General features: G+C 41.2%; 1 pseudogene; it reads right to left on the minus strand.

Moving 5' to 3' along the window:
- Nucleotides 1-1520: 1520 nt before the first annotated feature.
- On the minus strand, nucleotides 1521-3230 carry LOC133055842 (growth hormone-inducible transmembrane protein-like; annotated as a pseudogene).
- Between the last annotated feature and the right edge of the window lie 23161 nt (nucleotides 3231-26391).

A 26391-nucleotide genomic window follows, 5' to 3' on the forward strand; every position in this document is an offset into this window, starting at 1 on the left:
GTCATACCTAAATAGCCTAGTGGTTTTCCCTATTTCTCCAATTTAAGTCTGAAATTTTCAATAAGGAGTTCATGATCTGAGCCACAGTCAGCTCCCAGTCCTGTTCCTGTTTGTGCTAACTGTATAGAATGTCTCCATCTTTGGTGTTGCAAAGAATACAGTCATGTGTGGAGCTGTCTCTTGTGTTGTTGGAAGAGGATGTTTGCTATGATGAGTGTGTTCTCTCGGCAAAACTCTGTTAGACTTTGCCCTGCTTCATTTTGTACTTCATGGCCAAATTTGCCTGTTACTCCAGGTATCTCTGACCAGTCACCTATGATGTAAAGGACATTTTTTTTTTTTTCTTTTTTGGTTTAGTTTTAGAAGGTCTTGTAGGCCTTCACAGAACTGTTCAACTTTAGCTTCTTCAGCATTAGTGGTTGGGGCATAGACTTGTATTACTGTGATATTGAATGGTTTCCCTTGGAAACAAACAGAGATCATTTCTGTTATTTTTGTGACTACACCCAAGTACTGCATTTTGCTTTTGCTGACTATGAGGGCTACTCCATTTCTTCTAAGAGATTCTTGTTCACAGTAATAGATATAATGGTCATCTGAAGTAAATTCTCCCATTCCAGTCCATTTTAGTCCACTGATACCTAGACTGTCGGTGTTCACTCTTGTCATCTCCTGTTTGACCACTTCCAAGAACACTTTCAAGTTACTCAACATGAGAATTGAAAATGTGTGTGTGCTATTGGCAGAGAACTACAGAATTTATTCTCTAGAAGAAAAAGCAGACCTGAAGCGTTATATTACTGGCACACTTGAAACGTGCTCACAAGTTCTTTTTTTTTTTAAATTTTAATCAGAGGATTATTACTTTACAATATTGTGATTTTCTTTTCTTTTTCTGCTATAAGCATAGATGTGTCCCCTCCATCCTGAACACCCCTTCTGCCTCTCTCCCTCCCCACTCCGTAAGCCTTTGGGTCCTTGCTTCATGCATTGAACTCACACTGATGATCTGTTTTACATATAGCAATGAGTTCTTATCTTCTTTTTTTTTTCTAGATACTTTGAGACTATCCTGTTCCCTATAATTGGTAGCACTCTCTCTCTTTTTAAAAATTTATTATTTATTTATTTATTTTTGGCTGTGCTGAATCTTCATGGCTGAGTGTGGGTCAATCATTGTGTGGCTTCTCTTGTTGCAGAGAACAGGCTCTAGGTGCATGGGCTTCAGCAGTTGCAGTTCACGGGCTTGCTAGCTGCAGTTTGCAGGCTCTAGAGAGCAGACTCAGTAGCTGTGTCACACGGGGCTTCATTGCCCCATGGCATGTGGAACATTCCCAGACTAGGGGTCAAACCGTGTCCTTTGCATTGGCAGGAGGATTCTTAGCCACTGGACTACCAGGGAAGTCTCAAATTCTTATCTTCTGAACTTCAACAAAAGTTGCTTGGACAAACTATTTAATATCTGCCCCTATTAAACAAGCCAGGTATTTGATGTATTAAGAAGTCAGAAGCTGGTCACTTCACTTCTTTCTATTGCCTCCAATTGTTAAAATACTGGCAACTCACATAAATATGTTTACTGGATCCAGGTAGATTCCCAGCGTCAGACTGATGGGATCATATTTAGAACTCCATACACCTGTATGACTTCTGCATGCTTGATTACTTTCTGTTTGTCATACAGAAGAAACATGCTGCAAAGAACTAATCCACCATCAATTGCCACTGAGTACAGAGTGGCAGCAGCCGCCGTGGTAGGTCAAAAAACATAGATCCCAGTGAGGACACAGACCAGACCCAGGCCCACCCCCACATGCTCTCATGTTCAGAAACTTCTCACTGGGCAAACACACCTGTTGTCACAGGGAAGAGGCCTCCCACAATGCCAACTGCCACTCAGCTCTGAGAAGAGGTCCCCTTAACATCATCAGAGGAGCCACCGCTGCACACATCACAACCAGGATATAGTAACCAAGCAAGATGCTTTGGGCCTGGGCTCTAGTCATGTGTTATCCACTGTACCAGCGCTTCAGCTTCAATCATCACTGTATGACAGCAGGTGCAATTGAAAGCTGCACCAACTGTTACCCGAGCCTCTCGTCATTAGTTCATGAGAGCGGTTCTGCTCACCGCCAGAAAAGAGGAACGCTGCAAAACCGATACTGCTGTGAAGTACATGTAGGTGGAACGAGTTCTATCCTTTACTTCCTGAGGCCAATTTACAGCCTTTTCAATAGCTCCAATCTCATTAGACATTCCCAGCCCATAGTAACACAAAGCTCATAGACCAACATCTTCCCATCAGATCTATTTAAAATATTTTTTCCAGTGATGGTTCCAAAGCTGCCTCTGTGAGTTCTTGGCCAGTTTTCCCATGCTGGATCCCAATTCTTGTCTTTGTGGCATATTCCCTGCTGGCTGTTAGGAGCTACTGATTCTTTGTCATGGAATTCTTTTTTTTTTAGATTAGGTTATGTTGCAGTTCTTTTTTTATTGTTTCCAATTCTTTACATAAAAAGAATAAGTTTGTATAAACAACTAGGACCTACTGTATTGCACAGGGAACTATATTAGTATCCCACAATAACCCACAGTGGAAAAGAATCTGAACAAGAATATATGTGGAAAAGAATCTGAACAAGAATACATACATATATCCATACATATATATATACATATATATAACTGAATCACCTTGCTATATACTGTAAATCAACTATACTTCAACAACAGAAAAGAATAAGTCCATGATTCAAATTAAAAAAAAACTATATTTAAAAGTATACTTTGTGAAGTCACTTTACTTCTGTGCTTGTTTAGTCTATTCCCTACCCTTATGTACATGTATATATGTTTTTTTTTCTTGCATATACTTTCAGTATTTCTCATTCCAGGTATTGGCAAATGCAAATATATAATTATCTTCCCTAATTCCTTACTCAGAGGGTAGCTTACTATAAACACTTTTTCATACTTTCTTTTTTTAAATTTGTTTTATTGAAGTGTAGTTGATCTACAATGCTGTATTAGTTTCATGTGTTGTTGTTGTTGTTTAGTAACTAAGTCATGTCAGACTTTTGCAAAGTGAGTCAGTTTTTAATATATATGCATGTATATTATTTTTCATGTTATCTTCCATCGATGGGATTCTTCACAACAGGGAAGGTGAAAGCTGGGTGGAAAACCCTGGAAGGTGGTGTCCGCGGACATGCAAGTCTTGCAGCCTGCATGGTGGTGCACCAGGTTTACCAAGTGCATCTGAAATTCTCAGTCCCTGGTCACCTCGAGTGCTCAATTTCCCTTCAGGGCTGGCAAAACACAACCACACACATGACCTGTGCCCTCCGTCCACCTCTTATTCTATAATTTTCACTTAATAAAAATTATCTTGAGCTAAGATCTCAAACAATGTGAACAAAAATCAGGGAAGGAATAAATGAGTAGAACTATGCTAAAGTCTTCATCTTAAATAAGAAAAATTCCCAAGAATGGTAGTACTAAAGAATGTGCTAACTATTGGACAGTGGCACTCATCTCCCATGCTAGTAAGGTCATGCTTAAAATCTTTCATGCTAGGTTTCAGTGTTATGTGAACCATGAACTTCCAGATGTACAAGCTGGGTTTAGAAAAGGAAGAGGAACCAGAGATCAAATTGCCAACATTCGCTGGATCATAGAGAAAGCAAGGAAATTCCAGAAAAACATTGACTTCTGTTTCATCAACTACACTAAATTCTTCATGGGGATCATAACAAACTGTGGAAAGTTCTTAGAGAGAAGAGAATACCAGACCATCTTACCTGTCTCCTGAGAAACCTGTATGCGGATCAAGAAGCAATAGTTAGAACCCTGCATGGAAGAACAGATTGGTTCAAGATTGAGGAAGGAGTGTAATAGTGCTGTCTGCTGTCACTTGTTTGTGTAACCTATATGTTGAGCACATCATGAGAAATGCCAGGCTGGATGAGTTACAAGCTGGAATAAAGACAGGTGGGAGAAATATCAACAACCTTAGATATGCGGAAGATATGACCCTAATGGCAGAAAGCAAAGAAGGAAATAAAGAACTTCTTGAGGGTGAAGGAGGAGAGTGAAACAGTCAGGCTTAAAACTAAATATTAAAAAAAACAAAACAAAAACAAAACTAAGATCATGGAAGTGAAAGGCAAAGGAGAAAAGCAAAGATATACCCATCTGAATGCAGAGTTCCAAAGAACAGCAAGGAGAGATAAGAAAGCCTTCCTCAGTGATCAATGCAAAGAAATAGAGGAAAATAATAGAATGGGAAAGACTAGAGATTTCTTCAGGAAAGTTACAGATATCAAGGGAACATTTCATGAAAAGATGGGCACAATAAAGGACAGAAATGGTATGGACCTAAAAGAAGCAAAACATATTAAGAAGAGGTGGCAAGAATACACAGAAAAATGATACAGAAAGATCTTCATGACCCAGATAACCACGACGGTGTGATCACTCACCTAGAACCAGACATACTGGAATGTGAAGTCAAGTGGGCCTTACGAAGCATCACTATGAACAAAGCTGGTGGAGGTGATGGAATTCCAGATGAGCTATTTCACATCCTGAAAGATGATGCTGTGAAAGTGCTGCACTCAATATGCCAGCAAATTTGGAAAACTCAGCAGTGGCCACAGAACTGGGAAAGGTCAGTTTTTGTTCCAATCCCAAAGAAAGGCAATGCAAAAGAATGCTCAAACTACCACACAATTGCACTCATCTCACATGCTAGCAGAGTAATGCCCAAAATTCTCCAAGCCAGGCTTCAACAGTGCGTGAACTGTGAACTTCCAGATGTTCAGACTGGATTTAGAAAGGGCAGAGGAACCAGAGATCAAATTGCCAACATCCATTGGATCATCAAAAAAGCAAGAGAGTTAAAAAAAACACACACACATCTATTTCTGCTTTATTGACTATGCCAAAGCCTTTGACTGTGTGGCTGACAGCAAACTGTGGAAAATTCTTAAAGAGATGGGAATACCAGACCACCTGCCTGCTTCCTGAGAAATCTGTATGCAGTTCAAGAAGCAACAGTTAGAACTGGACATGGAACAACAGACTGGTTCCAAATAGGAAAAGGAGTACGTCAAGGCTGTATATTGTCACCCTGCTTATTTAACTTATATGCAGAGTACATCATGAGAAACGCTGGGCTGGAGGAAGCACAAGTTGGAATCAAGATTGCTGGCAGAAATATCAATAACCTCACATATGCAGATAACACCACCCTTATGGCAGGAAGTGAACAGGAACTAAAGAGCCCCTTGATGAAGGTGAAAGAGGAGAGTGAAAAAGTAGGCTTAAAGCTCAACATTCAGAAAACTAAGATCATGGCATCTGGTTCCATCACTTCATGGCAAATAGATGAGGAACCAATGGAAACAGTGACAGAATTTATTTTTGGGGGTCCAAAATCACTGCTGATGGTGACTGCAGCCATGAAATTAAAAGGCTCTTGCTCCTTGGAAGAAAAGCTATGACCAACCTAGACAGGATATTAAAAAGCAGAGACATTGCTTTGCCAACATAGATCCACCTAGTCAAGGCTATGGTTTTTCTAGTGGTCATGTATGGATGTGAGAGTTGGACTGAGAGGAAAGCTGAGCACTGAAGAATTGATGCTTTTGAACTGTGGTGTTGGAGAAGACACTTGAGAGTCCCTTGGACTGCAAGGAGATCCAACCAGTCCATCCTAAAGGAGATCAGTCCTGAATATTCATTGGAAGGACTGATTCTGAAGCTGAAACTCCAATACTTTGGCCACCTGATGCCATGAACTAACTCATTGGAAAAGACCCTGATTCTGGGAAAGATTGAAGGCGGGAGGAGAAGGGGACGGCAGAGGATGAGATGGTTTGAATGGCGTCACCAACTCGATGGACATGAGTTTGAGCAAGCTCTGGGAGTTGGAAATGGACAGGGAAGCTTGGTGTGCTGCATTCTGTGGGGTCACAAAGAGTCAGACATGACTGAGTGACTGAACTGAACTGAAGACCATGGCATCCAGGCCCATTACTTTATGGCAAACAGAAGGGTATAAAGTGGAAGTAGTGACAGATTTCTTCTTCTTGGATCACTGCAAATGGTGACTGCAGCCATCAAATCAGAAGCTTCTTGGCAGGAAAGCTATGACAAATCTAGATAGTGTGTTGAAAAGCAAAGACATTATTCTGCTGCCACTGGTCTGTATAGTCAAGAGTATGATGTTCCCAGTGGTCACTTACGGTTGCAAGAGCTGGACTATAAAGATGACAGAATACCAAAATATTGATTCCTTGAAACTGTGGTGCTGGAGAAGACTCCTGAAAGTCCCTTGGACAGCAAGGAGATCAAACCAGTCAGTCTTAAGGGAAGTAAACCCTGAATGCTCAGTGGAAGGACTGATGCTGAAGCTGAAGCTCCAGTGTTTTGGTCATCTGATGCAAACAGTTGACTCATTGGAAAGTCCCTGATGCTGGGAAAGACTGAGGGCAGAAGGAGAAGAAGGTGTCAGAGGATGAGATTGCTGGATGGCATCACTGATGCAATGGACATGAACTTGGACAAACTTCAGGAGATGGTGAGGGACAGGGAGGCCTGTTATGCTGCAGTCCATGGGGCCAGAAAGAGTTGGACATGACTGGACAACTGATAAACAACAACAAAGATCTCAGTCTATCTGAACAAAAATCAGGGAAGGAATAGATTAGTAGAACTATGCTAATGTCTTCATCTTAAATAAGAATAATTCAAGATACAAATTCTTAATGTTAGCAATTAGAAAGCAATTTTCTAGCTTGCTTTTTAAAGTATTGACAAGAACCTTGCACCATTCTAGTCACTCACTTTAGGAAGAGCAAATTCTATCACTTTCTTGGTCTCCCTTCCTTTCTTCTGCTCTCTTTTCCCTTTCTGATTAAGAATATGTTACTGGCATGATGACATTCTATATTTTTTTATCCAAATATCATACCAGCTGGAGGCATTCTGCATTCCCTTTGGTTTTGGACTTTTTATAACCTATGATCAGAGTATAGATGGTTAAGGATGGCTGCTTTATCCAGTTCCCTGGGAGGATTTCTGTAATGTTAGTGCTCATTTATTTTGATATGGAGACTGAGCTTGGAAGGATGTGCATGGATTTAAGCTGCACACTTGTCTCCAGGATACAGAGAATGCTCTGATGCACCTGCAACTTTGACAGTGCTAGTTGGCTGGATGCCAAATGCAACCTAGAGGGCATCATAAGCAGTAGATGGAATAACAGAAATTCCTGGTGGTTTTCCTTTGGAAGTACATCAAGACTCTAAACCTTTCTCACTAACTTCACTACTTCTACTTTACTGTTCCCTCGCAATGTGACAATTGTCACTAGTTGGACTGCTCGCCATTCCCCACTCCCTGACTCAGTCTCTTCTCAACATGATAATCTGAGTGATCCTTTAAAAACATTAATCAGACCATGCTCAAAACCTTCTAGGGATTTCCCACTTCACTCCAGCAAGAGTCAACATCCTTACAGTGACAGAACGGGGCCTGATCTAGCTCTCCTCTTCTTTCCAAGCACTTTCCTCCTCACCTGTTTTGCTCCAGCCACATGGATATTCCGAGCCACTTCCACCTGAGGAGCTTTTTTTCAAACTGGGAGAAAGTGGCTTTAGAGTGCTGTACTGGTTTCTGCCATACACAACGGGAATCAACTGTTGTTTCTGTAGTGTCACTCAGTCGTGTCTGGCTCTTTGCTGCAGCATGCTAGGCTTCCCTGTCCTTCACTATCTCCTAGGGTTTACTCAGACTCATGGTCATTGAGTTGGTGATGCCATTCAACCACTCATCCTCTGTCGTCCCCTTCTCCTCCTGCCCTCAATCTTTCCCAGCAACAAGGAATTTTCCAATGAGTCAGCTCTTCGCATCAGGTGGCCAAAGTATTGGAGCTTCAGCTTAGCATCAGTCCTTCCAATGAATATTCAGGACTGATTTCCTTTAGGTTTGACTGGTTTGATCTCCTTGAGGTCCAAGGGCTGGCAGCGCCACAGTTCAAAAGCATCAGTTCTTCAGAGCTCAGCCTTCTTTATGGTTTAACTCTCACATCCTTACGTGACTACCAGAATAACCATAGGTTTGACCACACAGACCTTTGTCAGCAAAGTGATGTCTCAGCTTTTTAATCCACTGTCTAGGTTGGTCATAGCTTTTCTTTTCAGGAGAAGTGTTTTCTTTTAATTTCATGGCTGCCATCACTGTCTTCAGTGATTGGGAGCCCAAGAAGATAAAAACTACCACTGTTTCCATTAAAAAATGGAAAACCCCATCCATTTGCCATGAAGTGATGGGACTGGGTGCTGTAATCTTCAGTTTTTGCATGCTGAGTCTTAAGCCATAAGTATACATATGTCCCCTCGCTCTTGAGCCTCCCTCCCAGCCCCCAGCCCCGTCTAGGTGCTCACGGAGCAATGGGCCAAGCTCCCTGTGTTGTCAGCAGCTTCCCACCAGCCATCCACTTTACATGTGGTAGTGCGTGTGCGTGAAGGCTGCTCTCCAACCTGTCCCACCCTGTCTTTCCCCCGCTGTGTCCACAAGTCAGCTCTTTATGTCAGCACCTCTATTCCCGCCCTGCAGATAGATTCATCAGCAGCACTTTCCTAGATTCCATACTTATGTGTGAATATATGACTTACTTCACTCTGTATAACAGGCTCTAGGTTCATCCACCTCAGCTCCCCTCAGAATCTGAGAACCTGATGTTTTCTGGGCTTGAAATGTTCATCCTCCAATTATCCACATGACTTGTTTCCTGACTTCCTCATCTCATTGCTAAAACATGACCACAGGAGAGGGGTTTTCCATGACCACTCCTTACAAAATAGTCACCCCCCAACCCCATTCAGGGGGCTCCCCTTCTACCTTATTTTCTTTTTTGTTCTCCATGGCACTTGTTCACATCTGATGTACTCCGAGCCCCGTTATGTGTTTTGTTAGATGTAGATCCCCTAGAATGCAAGCTTCATGAGGGCAGGCAGTTTGTTCCACATATGGATGGATCCCGGCACACCACCCAGAGCATGGCACAGGAGGTGTTGAGTATGTATCTGGGGATGGCTATCACAAGCACACCTCTTGGCTTTCTTGGTAAAGTTTCACACTGCTTATTATGAGATGATGGTCATGAAAAGAGACCTCCTAGACAGGGGACTGGAGACAATATCATACAATGAGCAGAAAGGTCAAGGCTGGTATTGTGGGTTGAATTGTGTCTCCTCAAGTTTATATGATGAAGCCCTAACCCCCAGTACCTCAGAAGGACAGCATTTGGAGACAGGTCCCTTAAGAGAGGTGATTAAACTAAAATGAAGCCTTACAGTGGGTCCTCATCCAATACCGTTGCTGTACTTATAAGAGAGGAACTTTGGACATGCAGGGAGACACCAGGGCTGTACACACAGTGGCAAGGCTGTATGAGGATTCAGTAAGAAGGTGACCTTACGAGGAACGAAACTGGTCAAGACCTCGGTTTTGAACTTCTGGCCTCCAGAACTGTGAAAAGAAAAACTGGGTTGCTTAGATCACTCAGTCTGTGGTATTTTGCTATGGTGGCCCTAGCAAATTAATAAGGCAAGTGGTATTTTGAGTTGGACTTGCAAATGTCTGAGTCTGCTTATATATATGACAACAAGTGGGAAACACACACTAATTAAAGGTTTCTAAAGGTCCAGAGATTCCAGGGAGTTCATAATCACTAAGAGAGAAAGGTATCCTACTAGTAGAAATTGCACAGAGCTAGGTTGACTTCAGTCTTGGGATAAAAAAGGCTCCTTTAATGGGTAGACCACCACTACCATGTGCCCAGTCTTCTTCCAATGGGTTTGCATGAGCTGAGCCATCCAGCTCTTCCAACAACTCCAAGAAAGTTCGTCACCTCATTTTTCATATGAGAGCACTGAGGCACAGACAGGTTGGCAAAGTTGGCCAAGGTCACAGGCTTCAAGTGGCAGAGTCAAGGTTTGAATTAGGCAGTGGCTCTGGAACTTGTACAGAACTTGGAACTCCTACATTTCACCTCCTTTTATGTATCTTCCCATGCCTGCAAGAGGATTTCCCACACATTTAGATTTGCTAGTCACTGGTCTATAGGGACAAGCTAACAGTTTAGCTTTCTATTAGTACCAACCTACCTTTTAAGCTTAATTTTTTTTTGCTCATATACATTTAGAAAAACCATATCATCCCTTTGTCTCTCAACTTTTCCCTCTCTCCTCTTCTTCCCCCATGTTCCTGCTTTCTTGGTCTTTCAGGTCTTTGCCCTGCTTTCTAGGTCTTTGCTTTTGTTTTTGTTTTTTTTGAGATAATTTTAGCTTCCTATAGAGCCTTCTGTCCTCATTCTTATCTCTTATCCTTATCTAGAACCTACTCTTAAAGACCAAATCCAAATCCCAACTCCCCCATAAGGTCTTACTTTCTTCTCTGAAAATTTCATTGTACACAGAGCTAATTTGAGAATTAATCATGTACTTTTTAATTAAAATTCTTTTATCTTTGGCTCAATATTATCTATAAATATTCTCAAAGCTTAACTCTTCACCAGTTTTATGTCTCATTTTCAAAATAGACTTAATTCATTGAGGAAATGGATGAAATACTCCTGATGATAATCTGAAAATAGAGACATTGATCTGCTTTGATATGCAAAAACAGTCAATATAGTAGAAGGAGATAGTAAGTAAGGGCATTCTAATTAGCTAGCACCATGCTGAATTGGAGAAAGAAATGGCAACCCACTCCAGAATTCTTGCCTGGAAAATCCCATGGACAGAGGAGCCTGGTGGGTTACAGTCCATAGAGTTGCAAAGAGTTGGACACAACTGAGCATGTACACACACACACACACCATGTTGAATGTATTATATACATTAGCTCATTTATTCCTTACAGTGTATAAGTATCATTATCACTGTATTATAGTTGAGGGAAATGAAGGTTAAAGGTACTGCATAGCTTGTCCAAAGTGATATAACTTGTAAGTGTTATGCTAGCATTTGGAAGTGCTGTGATGGATTAGTGTGAAGGATTTATAATAATAAGGGATTTAAATAGTGTGAGTTATCAGAAAAAGTAGAAAGTGAAGTCGCTCTGTCATGTCTGACTCTTTGCAACCCCATGGACTGTAGCCCACCAGGCTCCTCTGTCCATGGGATTCTACAGGCAAGAATACTGGACTGGGTTGCCATTTCCTTCTCCAGGGGATCTTTCCGACCCAGGGATCAAACCTGGGTCTCCCGTCTTACAGGCAAACTCTTTACCATCTGAGCCACCAGATTATCAGAAGAGAGAATGTAAATTGACCTCGGAAGTTCTGGTTTCTGGCCATAGCCTAGAAAATTTGGCTGTCCATCAAAATCTCTGTTCTTCTTGAGCACACAGCTGGACCACTGCAGTTAGGTGTGGATTTATGTCTGAGCTTTAGCCCGTGGGTTTGAGCACAAAGGACGGAGGCTGTCTCTGAGCTTGTCTCTTCCAGGACAGGATGCAGGTGCTGCTGCTGTGACCCTGCAGGTGACAGAGCCATGCGACGGAAGAAAGTGGGCCCCTGAATCACCACACGGAAGCCTGCTGTTGGGGGGGAACACCACCTTAATATTGTGGTGTGAGCAAGAAAAGAGCTTATTGGAGGGGCCTACTCGTTACTGCAGCCACGTTGACCTAACTGCTGCAATCTAGGAACTGGCAAGGGAGTCGGAGAGCTCCCAGCCTTGAACAAAGAATTTGCTGTGGAATGTAAAGACCGTCTTAGAATACCTCTCACTCACAGATTGGCAGGCTCTATTTCACAGATGGTGGGGTAATACCAGAAGTGTCTGTTCATTCGTGGCAGCCTACGGTCGATTGTTGGAGAAGGGCCTGGCAACCCACTCCAGTATTCTTGCCTGCAGAATCCCATGGACAGAGGAGCCTGGCGGGCTACAGTGCATAGCGTTGCAGAGTCGGACATGACTGAAGCAACTTAGCATGCATGGTTCACTGTGCCACAAAACAGTTTTAAGTAAAATGAAACAAACTGGAGAATAACCCCTCTTACAGTGATGAGGAATAGACATTTTCCAACTGGCCCTAAATTGAAAATTCCCTGATTCAGGCATAGCAGTTTCTATGGTTTCTGAATTTAAACGGCCCAAATACCTTATAGAACAACTGAGAATTTATAAGCCTCTATAAAAATTCAAATTACAATACTTCCTGTTACTTTAGTCAGTAGTTCAAACATAAAGAATTAAAAAAAAAATATCAGGAGGATTGATACAATTTATGAAAAGCTTTTACATGAGTGACAGAGTTAGACACACGGGTTAGGACGATGAGTTAGAGGGAGACAGTTCTGGCCACTGAAGGTCTCTCTTGTGCCCTCACTGCCCTCTGTCATCCATCCAGTCTCCTCTGAACTCCTATTTGATGTTAAGAGCTGCCTTCTGGGAAGCATTTCTAGGCATTTCATCCATTTAATCACCCAGCTGTGTGGGACTCTGAAGAGCAGTGCTCTCCACTGAGGACAGACAGCCTCAATCCTGGTTCCAGCCTAGGAAGGAACTTGAGAATTTCCGGTCCCCTCTCTCCCTCTCACACTCCTGTCTTCTTACCATTTAACAGGGTGTTGATCCTCAGCCCAAGGAGGGATTCTGTCTTGGTCTCATTCACGTCCTTGGGGCAGGCGGCTGCAGTCTCCCTCCCTGACAGTAGAGGGTGCCAGAAGACCACAACCCGTTGGAAGTCAGGCTTCCGGTCCAATTTTCCTTCCCACGTGGAGCAGGAAATGGTCACGTGGTTTTTGGATGATAATGAAGGTTTCTCATTTTCTGCCTCTTTATATCACTGGTGACATTTTTTGGCAGAAGCTGAGAAAATAGACTAATTTTTCCCACATGACCACTCATTGTTTGCATCCATCTCCCTTCTTTCTCCTCATACTGTCTTCTCCTCTTACAAAAGCTGTTTTTGCTCCGTAAAGCATCTGTTAGGTTAGCTGTGGGGGTTGTCCAAATCCCAAGATGCCACAAGTTTTGAGGCTCCCCTCTGTACTCACCTGAGTTGGCTGGCTCACTTAAGCTTATCATATGGAAAGCCCCCAAAATGGAATTATTAAGGAAGAAGATATCCTTTGAATCCTGTAATACATTCAGAAAATGTCTTTTGGTTGCTGTGTGGTTTGGCAGATTTGTAGATTAATATGGTGGTTGGATTGTGTTTTAGGGGTGGATCGAGATTCTGCTGTGTTTACTTTATTTACTGTCTCAAATAGGCATTTTACTGCCAAAACAAAGTGAGAAGAAAGAAAAGGAAAAAATTGTTTGGGCCTTTATCCCTGACTGCTATGGAAAATTCAGAGACTAAAGCTGCTTGAGCCATAAACGACATTTTTTCCCAGTAGGGATTCTCTGGTTTACTCAGAGTCATTAATTCCTGCAACTATAGTCCAAGTATTTTGTGTTCATCCAGGATACAATGAGCCATGGTTTTGAGAAGTCAGAGGATGTTGGAGAAAGGAGAGACAAAGGTCATCTGAAGCAGTTCACTCACTTTAAAAACAGCTCAGAGGTCTGAGGTCACTCAGCCTGTTGGACCTTGATTTTTTTCAGTCTGTGTCTCTGTCTCCTATATCTTGTCTTATCGTCGACTAACTTGTTAGGGAAAATGTATTTTCTTAGATTTTCCTGAGGCTGAAGGCAGGCAATTATTTATTACTTTTATTGAAATATAGTTGATTTATAATGTTGTATTAGTTTATGCTTTACAGGAAAATGATTTATATATTCTCAGCTATGCAGTAGGACCTTGTTGTTTATCCATTCTATGGATAATAGCTTACATCTGCTCAGTCCAACCTCCTACTCTTTCCCTTCCCCAAACTTGTCCCCCTTTACAACCACAAATCTGTTCTCTATGTCCATGAATCTGTTTCTGTTTCATGGTTAGGTTCATTTATGTCATATTCTAGATTCCACATCTAAGTAATACAATATGGTATATCTTTATCTGACTTAATCCACTTAGTGTGATGGGGCTTCCCTGGTGGCCCAGCTGGTAAAGGATCTGCCTGCAGTGGGGGAGACCTGGGTTCGATCCCTGGGTTGGGAAGATCCCCTGGAGAAGGGAAAGGCTACCCACTCCAGTATTCTGGCACAGAGAATTACATGGACCGTATAGTCCATGGGGTCACAAAGAGTCAGACACGACTGGGCAACTTTCACTTTCACATGTCTTTCTCATCTGACTCAATTAGCTTAGTGTGTTAATCTCTAGTTGCTTATATTGTTACAAATGGCATTATTTGGTTCTTTTTCATGGCTGTGTAGTATTCCATGATATATATTTACTGTATCTTCTTCATCCATCCATCCATCAATGAACATTTAGCTTCTTTCTATGTCTTGGCTGCTGTGACTAGGTGCTGCTATGAACATAAGGGTACATGGACATTTTGAATTAGAATTTTGTCTGGATATATGCCCAATAGTGGGTTTGCTGGAGTGTATGGTAATTCTATTTTGTTTTCTGAAGAACCTCCATATGAATCTCCATAGTGGCTGAACCACTTTACATTCCCACCAACAATGTAGGAGGCCTTCCTTTTGCTTGCATCCTCTCTGGCATTTGTTATTTGTAGAGTTTTTTAATGATTCTGATTGGTGTGAGGTGGCACCTCATTGTAGTTTTTGGTTTAAAGGAGGCAATTCTAATCAGAAATATTTATCTATCTACTTGTGTATCTCTTGGAAAGAAATGCCTCATGTGACCTCTTACCCATAGAGGGCACTCTCTGAGCAGGAAATTTCCCTTCTAGATCATTTTATAGTCAGAAAAAGTTGGGCAGTCCTAACTAGATCCTTGGAGATGGGAACTACCAACACAGGCTTGAAAACCTTGTATCTAACCTCAGAACGCACTCAGCTTAGTGGGGGAGGCAGGAGCTAGGATCTGCCTACCCTGGCCCAGAAGGCTGTCACCCATTTCCTCCTGAGTCTGTCTGCACAGCTTCACATGTGTGCTCCTGCTCACCTCGGCCTGAGATGCTTTTCCTTTCTTTGGCCTCTGGAAAATTCCTAGCCATAGGTCAGAGTCCTAAATTGTCCCTTCACTTTTCAGACCTTCCCTCATCTGTATTCCATAACTTTTCACATCCCAGGATTAGAGCACATATTAACCATTATTTTAGTGTGTCTTGCTTTCTGGACTTTGAAATCCTTTTAGGAGCTTCCACCATGTTATCTCATTGTTATCCCCAGTGTCTGGCCCTGTGTAAGGTCCATAATAAATGCCTGAGAAGTGTTGTTGCATATATGAACACATAAATCAATATGATTATGATTTTTTACTAACTAAGATATCATCATAGATGAGTGGGATTATCTGAGGCAGTCTGAAGCCTACAGCTTAATTGGTTTTATTTTTCTTGCTAAGGTATTTCAAAGAAAATATATTTTGCATGCACAAAAATGTAGCAAAAGAAAAGGACTTATCCAAAATATGCAAAGAACCCTTAAAACTCAAACTAAGTAAACGAACAACCAATTGAAAACTGGATCAGAGAACTTAAGAGATACCTTACTAAAGAAAGTACAAAGATGGCAAATAAGCATTTGAAGAGATGCTCCACATCTTCAGGGAAATGAAAGTTAAAATAACAATGAGATACCAGTATACACCTATTAGAATGGACCAAATCTGCGACACTGACAACACCAAATGTTGGTGAAGATGTAGCGAATAGGAATTCTCATTCATTGCTGGTGGGAATGAAAAACGGTATAGCTACTTGGGAAGACAGTTCGGCAGTTTCTTACAAAGCTAAACATATTCTTAACATGCATGCTAAGTCACCGTGGTCATGTCCAACTCCGAATGACGCTGTGGACTGTAGCCCGCCAGGCTCCTCTGTCCATGGGATTCTCCAGGCAAACATACTGGAGTGGGTTGCCATGCCCTCCTCCAAGAGATTGTTCTGGTCCAGGGATCAAACCCGTGTCTCTTATGTCTCCTGCATTGGCAGGCTGGTTCTTTACCACTGCGCCACCTGGAAAGCCCATTCTTGGCAAACGACCAGTAATTGTGCTCCTTGGTGTTCACCCAAAGGAGCTGAAAGGTTACGTCCAAATGAAAACCTGCATAGAGATGTTTAGAGCAGCTTGATTCATGATTGCCAAAGCTTGGAAGCAACCAAGATGTCCTTCAGTTGTCAAATGGGTAAATAAACTGGTGCATCCAGACAGGGGAGTGTTATTCAGGAGTGATGTCACCAAGTTGGCAACACAGGTTGTTCCTGACTTCATTCCTCATCACAAGAGAGCTAACAACAGTTCATGAACAAGTCACCACTGAGAGAGTCCTAGAACACAGCGCTGAGGTTGGAACAGCACTGATACCTGAGACCAAGACAGACGCGTTAGAGAGGAGCCTCGGCTGGCTGACTGCAAGGGCCTCCCTCAGGCCACCTCAGCATCCGCCAAGGAGTCGCCCCTGAACCTGCGACTCCTCCCCTGGGTAGAGAGAGCCTGGCAGTGGGGGGACATCCAGACCCATCATCTCGGGAGCTCCCGTGGGGACTGCGGGGAATCTGACTGTGACGGAGAAGGGGCCGGGGCTGGCAGCCACCAGTGCGGGGATCATGTGAGACCTGGTTCCTACCTGCAGAGCCCAGCATAAGATGCAACTGGCAGCTCTGCCCAGCTACAGAACCAGGTCAGTGGCACAGTCTGAGCAGGGGGCCACGGTCAGCGGCCCACTGCTGAGTGTAGCGCTGGGAGGTTATTCAGGGCTAAAAAGAAATGAGCGTTTCATGACTTGATAAACCCATGAAAAGGCAAGGAGGAAACTGACATGCATGTTACTAAGTCAAAGAAGCGGATCTGAGAAGTCTGCATACGATATGATTTGGACTATATGACATTCTGGAAAAGGCAAAACTATGGAGACAGTGGAAAGGCTAGTCATTATGACGAGTGGGGGCTTGGGGAGGAATGAACAGGCAAAACACAGAGGATTTTTAGAGCAGTGAAAATACTCCCTACGATGTTATAATGATGGCTGCATGTCATTATGTATTCATATAAAACTGTAGAATGTATAACACCGAGGGTGAATCCCAAGGTAAACAATGGACCAATGGACTTTGGGTGACTATGATGTGTTAGTGTAAGGTTTATCCTTATTTATTCTTATTAAGGTTTATCCTTAGTAAGAAAATGTACCACTCTGGTGAGTGATGCTGATAATGGGACAGGTTCCGCCATGGGACAGCAGGGGTATATGGTGCATCTCTGTATTTTCCTCTGAATTTTGGTGTAAACCTAAGACAAATAAATAACATTTTTTTTTTTTTTAAAGAAGAGATGTAGCTAAAAATATCTGGACCAAAAAACCTAGGTAGAGTTCAATCTGTGCCACATTCTTTCTGTGTGACCTTGGGTGTCACTTAACCTTTGTGGGTTTCTGTGGCCTCACTTGCACTTTTAAGGGATTCCTTTAGATGTTTTTTCCTGGGTCTTTCTAGCATTAACTACTTAAAATTGCCTGAAGGAGAACTCATAGATATTAACATTCATTCTGAAGAAAAAGAGGAAGTGTTGTTCAGAATCATCCTTTTCAGGTTTCTGCTAATTGCAGTATACACAGATGTTAAAAAGCAGAATATGGTGTGTTATAAAAAACATAATATGTTAAGAAATAAAATAGTCTTTTTAAAAGGCTAGCTAGTTTTGAATATCATCAGTTGAATTTCATCCAACAAGTCATGACTAATTTTCTATTAAAAGTATTTTATACAATACTTATACCTAAATTTTCCTCTGAAATGAGTCAATGCATGTAAATACAATCTAGCTACAGCACATGAGCTAGCACAATTTCTCTTCATTGAGGACATCCTTGTACACCTTATTGAGTCAGCTGAGACTGTTTCTATTGTCATTCATAAAAGACTCCAGGACAGCCCTTTGGGGAGGAGGTGTTTAATTGATAACTTATCATCAAATTGAAAGCTGAGCTCTCTCCCAAAGCCGGAGAGAAGGAAGGAAGAGAAGGAAACAAAATGAGAAAACTAGGTCTAAAAATAACAAAGTTTCACAAATCCTTCACAAGAATCCCTACACTCCACTGGGATTTGGCAAAAGATTATTTGGATAGATTGCATGTAAAGATGATAGGAATACAGAGTGGCTTTCTCAGGATTGTCTGGGGCAGTAGAGGTCAGTGGTGGTGATCTGAAGAGGCTGGTGAGAGTTGTAAATCACTCCATCTCAGGGATGTGAAGCTAGCATTGCTTCCTGAACTTAGAACCTCAGACCTGAGTTGGTTTCACCCCTCCACTGCCATCTACAGACCAAGTCCTGGGGTCCTTCCATTAGCCATCTAAATCTTACTGTGTGTTTAAGTTGCTTCCATGTCCTGGCTGCTGTAAATAGTGCTGCAGTGAACACTGGGGTGCATGGATTTTCTTTTTTAAAAAAAAATTTATTTTGAATTGGAACATATCTGATTAACAACAATGTTGTGATAGTTTCAGGCGAACATTGAAGGGACTCAGCCATAAGTACACATGTATCCATTGTCCACCAAACCCTCTCCCATCCAGGCTGCCTCCTAACATAGAGTTCCCCGTGTTAGGCAGTAGGTCCTCACTGGCTACCCATTTTATATATAGCAGTGTGTACATGTTAATTCCATGCTCCTTAACTAACCCATTCTCTGACCTTTCCCCCTGGTAACCATAAGTTCATTCTCTAAGTCTGTGAGTCTGTTTCTGTTCTGTAAGTAAGTTCATTTGTATCGTTTCTTTAAAAATTCCACATAAAAGGGATTCTCTTTCTCTGTCTGGCTTACATCACTCAGTACGACAATCTCAGGTCCGTCCATGTTGCTGAAAATGGCATTATTTAACCCTCTTTTAATGGCTGAGTAACAGTCCATTGTATATATGTGCCACATCTTTGTCTATTCCTCTGTCTATTGATATTTAGGTTGCTTCCATATCTTGGCTATTGTAAGCTGGGGTGCATGTGTCTTTTCTTTTTTTTTAAAAACTTTTAATTTTGTATTGGAGTATAGCTAGTTAACAACGTTGTGATAATTTCAGATGAACAGCGAAGGGACTTGGCCATACACATACATGTATCCATTCTGCCACATGCTCCCCTCCCATCCAGGCTGCCACACAGCATTGGGCAGAATTCCCTGTACTGTACGGCAGGTCCTTGCTGGTTATCCATTTAAACATAGCAGTGTGTACATGTCCATCCCTGACTGCCTAACCACCCTTCCCCTGGGAGCCATAAGTGCATTCTCTAAGTCTGTGGGCGTGTCCCTCTTTTGTAAGTTCATTTGTAGCATGCATTTTTAGATTCCACATATAAAGGATGTCATACAATATTCTTCTCTGTCTGACTTACTTCACTCAAGATGACAATCTCTAGGTCCATTCACATTGCTGAAAATGCCATCATTTCACTCTTTTAAATGGCTGAGTAATACTCCATTGTATATATGTACCACATCTTTATACATTTCTCTGTCAATGTGATGGACAGACATCTGGGTTGCTTCTATGTCTTGGCTGTTGTAAAGACTGCTGCAATGAACACTGAGGCACATGTATCCTTTCAGGTCATATTTTCCTCTGAATATATGCCCAGGAGTGGGATTGCAGGGTCACATGGTAGCTCTATTTTTAGTTTTTTAAGGAACTTCCACACTGTTCTCCATAGTGGCTGCACCAATTTACATTCCATTTTCACCACATTCTCTCCAGCATTTATTATTTGTGTATTTTTTGATGATGGCCTTTCTGACTCATGTGAGGTGATACCTCATTTTATCAAGCTTTGATTTGCATTTCTCTAATAATTAGCGATGTTAAGCACCTTTACTTGTGCCTTTTAGCCATCTGTATGCCTTCTTTGGAGAAATGTCTATTTAAGTCTCTGCCCATCTTTTGATTGGGTCATTTTTTGTTTTTTGATATTGAGCTGCATGTGTTGTTTGTGTATTTCAGAGATTACTCCCTCGTCAGTTGCTACTACATATAAAATAGATAAATAATAAGGACCTACTGTATAGCACAGGAAACTACCCAGTACTCTGTAATGGGAAAAGCATCTAGAAGTGTGAATATATGTGTATGTACAACTGATTGACTTTGCTGTGCATCTGAAAATAACACCACATTGTAAATCAACTGTATGCCAAGAAAAACTAAAAAATAAAGAAAACAACAAAACAAACCATCCTAAAACATTTCAAACCAAAAGAAAGAGTTAAACTGGAAGAATGTGTTTCAATAAAAAATGATGAAACAACAACAAAAAGTAATATAAATCTTAGTGGGAGAGCATAAAGCTTTCTTTTCTTCTTCTTCTTTTTTTTAGAGGGTTTTCTGCTTAGAAATCAGGACGGAAATCTAAGAAGCTGTAGAACTAATTAATTGGGATGGTTCCAGGAGGCAGTTAAAATGCAGAAAAAATTGCTTGGATGTAGAATTGCTTGTATGTAATTTGGGAATTATCCAGGAAAATAGAAAGAAAGATGACCTTTTCTCCCCTCCACTCCTTCTTTAAGCAAATTTAATGGTTGATGTAGGCAGCCAGGCTCAGGGAATAAAGTAGAGGCATCCTATTTAGGCCTGGCAAATAATAAGAATTTAATGTCCTTGCTCCCCCCTCACAGTCATCTTCATAGTTCAGGCCTTCTGGAGTTCCAGATTCCATTTCTATTTCCTTCCAGCCCACTCTTTTATTTACTTTTATTGGAGAATAAATACTTTACAGTGCTGTGTTAGTCACTACTGCACAAGGTGAATGAGCTGTGTGTATACACATGGCCCCTTCCTCCTGAGCCTACCTCCCGCCCTCTCGGTCATCACAGGGCACCGAGCTCAGCTGCCTGTGCTCCTCAGCCGCTTCCCACCAGCTCTCTGCTTCATGCACGGTGGCGTGTATGCGTCAGGCTACTCTCCCAGTGCATCCCACCTGCCCCTCCGCCTCCGTGTCCACCTGTCTGTTCTCTAAGTCTGGGTCTCTGCTGCCGCCCTGCAAATAGGTGCAACAGTACCATCTTTCTAGAGTCCAAATACATATGTTAATATACGATATTTATTTTCCTCTTCCTGACTTACTTTACTCTGTATGACAGACTCCAGGTCCATCCACAGCATCACAAATGATCCAATTTTGTTCCTTTTTATGACTGAGTAATATTCCATTGTGTATATGTACCATTACTTCTTTATTCATTCATCTGCTGATGGACATATACAACCCACCCTTTCAAAGCAATGTATCCTCTTTATCAGTCTGGTCTTTATCAATCTGGATCTCTGTCATTCACGGATTAAAGGCAGAAGATCTCAGTCATGCAAGGACCTTCAGAATCCCAACACTACCCGCCTTTCCCCTTTCTCCAGCAGATTGGTTCCCCCACATATGGAGTTTCTCATGTTTCCTTTTGGAGTGGTGGTCGCTCACAAGTTCATGCCCCTTCCTGCATGCCCTTTCTCTCTGTTGTCTTGGTGAACTCCCATGAATTCTTCAAAACTTGCCTCAGTTGTCACTTTCTCTTGAACTTTTGGCATCTCCCCAAGCCAGGGTCCTTTAAATCGGCTTACATTTTCTTTGTGTGCTATACTTGCAGGCCTCCACTTTTGTTTTCATTTCTCTTCCCCTAACTAAATTGTGACCATTTAGTATTTATATTTATGACTTTGCCTCCTAGCGGTATCAGTTGTACCACTGAGGGAAATAAATATTTGTGGAATAAATAAATTTCTTGGTACTTAACTCTGGTCTCAGTCAAGTGGGAATGTTATTTCACATTGGCTACATATTGAGAGAAATGAATGTAGAAGGAAAAAAAAAGACTTAAATTGTTTTTCCTTTGAAATCCAGCCCTATTTTGTATGGACTGCTTTTATTGTGACTGCGTGTCAGTATTCAATCACCATTTTATGTAAACATGGACCCACAGTAGACGTAATTGTTTAAGAAATGGAATGTAACCATAAAAATAAGCTAGGAGAATACAATAGCCCTGAAGGGGACCCAAGTCGGAACTAAACAATCAGACAATAGTAAGATAAAGTTAAAGACATCAAGATGACATTCAGAGATATTTGCCGTCATGTGGAAGATGTATTTCTCCATTGTGTAGGGGTAAGTCATTCATACGCAACCCCAATGTCAGCTGTGTATGACCTAGTCCCCTCACCTTCTGAAGTCAACTTTTATTTTAAAAAATCCAAATAAGCTATTGCTGTGGAAAATCCCAGCTATGGATTTTTGTGGCGTTTACTTGTCTTCATCTGTGCTACAGTGTTCTTCCTAAATACTGCTCTTGGTTCCTATTACTATGTTCTTTTTCTTATTGAAGTTTTGTGGGAACTGAAGGGATTACCGCACAGCATCATGTAGACAGCAATTTTAAAATGAGCATTGGATTCATTGTCCTAAAATTACCTGTTACTGGCTGGTTATAGGGAGGTGGTGTGGAGGGCTGACCTTCCTTCTTGTGTCCCATGCCTTCTGCTTATCATTCCTATTGCCCCACCTGGGTTGCCTGCTGAAATTCATAGTTCTTCTCACTTAACTGTGAAGAGTGATTCATTTCTAATCTGTTCATATCCTTCCAGATTATGGCTGGAGGTAGGGTGGGTGGACATTCACAATGAGGTTCAACACAATGCATATATTTTTCTAAATAAACAGCATCTCTTATGATCTGATGCTATTCTGCAGGTGTGCAGAAGAGACAGCCTACTCTAAGTAGTAGTTTTCTACTTCTGGGTAACCATAAAAATAGTGGCCTTCTCAGTTTAGTTCAGTTCAATATCACTGCAGATGGTGACTGCAGCCATGAAATTAAATGACACTTACTCCTTGGAAGGAAAGTTATGACCAACCTAGACAGCATATTAAAAAGCAGAAACATTGCTTTGTCAACAAAGGTCCATCTAGTCAAGGCTGTGGTTTTTCCAGTGGGCATGTATGGATGTGAGAGTTGGACTGTGAAGAAAGCTGAGTGCCAAAGAATTGATGCTTTTGAACTGTGGTGTTGGAGAAGACTCTCGAGAGTCCCTTGGATGGCAAGGAGATCCAACCAGTCCATCCTAAAGGAGATCAGTCCCGGGTGTTCATTGGAAGGACTGATGCTGAAGCTGAAACTCCAGTACTTTGGTCACCTCATGCGAAGAGTTGACTCGTTGGAAAAGACCCTGATGCTGGGAAAGATTGATAGCAGGAGGAGAAGGGGACGACAGAGGATGAGATGGTTGGATGACATCACCGACTCAACGGACATGGGTTTGAGTAAACTCTGGGAGTTGGTGATGGACAGGGAGGCCTGGCATGCTGTGGTTCATGGGGTCGGAAAGATTTCGGACACGACTGAATGACTGAACTGAACTGAACTGGACTATAGTCTGCCAGGATCCTCTGTCCATGGAATTCTCCTGGCAGGAATACTGGAGTGGGTAGCCATTCTCATCTCCAGGGGATCTTCCCAACTCAGATATTGAACCCACGACTCCTGCATTGCAAGTGTATCCTTCACTGTCTGAGCCACCGGGGATGCCTGAGTCATGTGCTATTTGCAGGCTATCCTCAGCCCTATTCTTAGTTAATAATGCTTTAAGTTTGATGCAATATAATTATTTACTTTTAGTGGAATTTAACTTGAATGTCTAAAAATACTATCATTAAATAATTCAGCTTTGATTACAATTACAAACTTGTCCAACAAATCTCGTGAAATTTATAGTTGGTAGCAGTCAAAGAACTAGCAAGGAGACACCTATAACTAGCTAGTCTGTTTAAAAAAATCCTCACTAATAATAAAAATTAGCAACAATGGCTATAATTAATTGAGCATTCTGATTTGCCAGGCATACTTCTAAGCACTTTGTGTGTAAAAGCTTCCTTGTAGAAACCATGTGCAGTAGGGACCTGCATGGTGCAGATGTGGAAATAAAGGTACAAAAAGTTTAGCAACATTTCTCAGAGAGAAACAACAAAATGTCCCTTCAAGAAAGGACGGAATTAACAAATACTCTATTGGGCTTCATTTGGCCTATGGGTCTTGTCTTGGACTGTTTCTATTCCTGACAGCATGAAGAGTCTAAGATCCACAGAGAAGAAGACAGTTGTAAGGACTTGGACATTCATTTTGGTCCATTTTGCATTATAGCATCTCTCCCTTTTATCTGAAGGACTTTGAGGCTTTAATTTTTACAGAAGGTGGCAAGTATTTTGCAGCTGTCTGGAAGCAGTCTACAAATAGCAACCAAGGGGCTCCACTGGCTATTTTATTCATCTGTTAGTAGGAAAATTTTTCCATTGTTCTAAAAAAAAAATTAATTATGGATTCACTTGTGACTGATTCAGAAATGCAGCTGGATATTACAATAAAAAGTTCTACTACTATGACCCTCTATTAACCTAATAAGTACAGTATCATCCTAGTTATACATTAGAACCTAAACTTCACAGAATAGAGACTAGCATGGAAAATAAGCCAAAATTTCTAAATGTGCAATCACCTTTTAATAATCTGGGGCTCTGTGACACTAAGCTACTTTCTCTCTGAGCAAATGACAAGTTAATTCAGAAAAAAGAAAAAAAAAAAAAAAAAGGCAATCCAAAAGATTTCCTCGTGACAATTTTCAGTTTTGTTGAAAAAGCCAATTTAACAATAGCAAATATTTTCGATGCTATTGGTGGAAATTGGTTCAAGCTACTCTAAGCCAAAAGGAAAAATTTAATATCATGACCTGGGAGCCATAGCAGGAATGCACATGTGACTCAACAAGGACTAAGGGAGGAAAAAAAAAAAAAAAAAAAAGGACTAAGAAGGCCAGAGGAAGCCCAGAAAGCAAGCTTTCTTTGTATTTTGCTTCCATTGTTTTCTGCAAATTCTTATCGTTTCTTTCGCTCTCTTTGTTTGGTCTGTCTTTGCAAATCAGCCCTCTCTGCTACTAACACTCATATGATAATGGCTGTGCCCCAGTTCTCAAGTTTAATGTAGTCTTCATATAAGTGAACCCAAACCCATATTGAGATTTCACGGTCTCAGTTACAGAGCTCTGATTGGCTCAGTTTGGCTCTGATGCTCAACCACTGCCAATCAAGTGAGTCCTGAGTGGTAATTATGTAACCAACACGTGGCTTAGAGAACCAGAGTGGAGAGCTGTTCTCAGGCAAAAAGGACTTGTGAGCAGGACATATATCACAGAGGTCTCTTCTATTTACCATGTCAACTAGGTCTTTGTGTGAACCAGCCTTTAGAAATTCAAGGACTATGTAGAATTCAAAGACAGTGTCTCTTCTATCCAGCCAGGTGCATTTTTAGACTACATCATTGAGTATGTAATTAGGTCAATAAATTTGAAAATCAGCCTGAGTAAATCAAAATATTAATTTGAGTTTGCAGTTAAACAGAAAATATAACGGATCTCAAAGCTAAGAGGAAGTGCTTTGGATTCTTCTTGATACCACACCCTTAATTTGTGTGGATAATTGAGATGTATCCAAGCCTTAGTCTTGCTGATACTGTTTAAATTTAGCTGAAATTAGACAACCACATTTTTTTTTTTTTTGCCATAATTGGTGGTCAGATCCTCAGAGACTGTAGGATTTTCAAATGCCTGCATATAATTACATAAATCAATCTAAGGGGTGCCATTGTAGAGAAAGAGGAAATTTTTGTCTTGTTCCTGATGTATCTATTGTATTCTTCTAAGACATGAAAGAAACTTGAGCAATCATCCAGTTATATCATCTCCCTTTACAGATGAAAAATGAAGCACAGAAAAGGGAGTTGACTCGTCTATTATCTAATGACATTCCTGTGGCATATCCAGGATTCAAATCCTAGATTTCAGTCTTTCTATTATGTTCTGCTGTTAATAACAGGATTCACAAAACATATGATCCACTGCTAGGGTGTTATATTTTCACTAGTTTCTAAATTAATTTTTTGCAACATTTGAACTTATTCCATTGAAATTTTTTTCATACCTTGAATGTAAATGCTCTGGAGAATTTTCTGGCTAATTCAACTAACCTATAGCAATAACCCAACAGCAGAAGATGATTAAATAACAGAGAAAAATGTTTTTATTTTTGCAGTCTCTTGTTTTGGTGGAGTACTAGGTTTAAATTTTCTTAATTGCAGAAGGAATATCAGCAAACCAACACTGTAATTTGGGGTAAATTTTTCTTCCATTACAAATTGTTAAGAAATTTAAAAGGACAAATTTACATAACTATAATTTTGTGTTTTGGAACCATAAGAATACATGGGTCATAATGCCTTTTTACTTCTGTCTTCTCCACTCCATGTGGACAGGCTCAAGAACTGGGC

This window comes from Dama dama, chromosome 5 (assembly GCF_033118175.1).
Source record: "Dama dama isolate Ldn47 chromosome 5, ASM3311817v1, whole genome shotgun sequence".
In the NCBI taxonomy this organism is placed as follows: domain Eukaryota; kingdom Metazoa; phylum Chordata; class Mammalia; order Artiodactyla; family Cervidae; genus Dama; species Dama dama.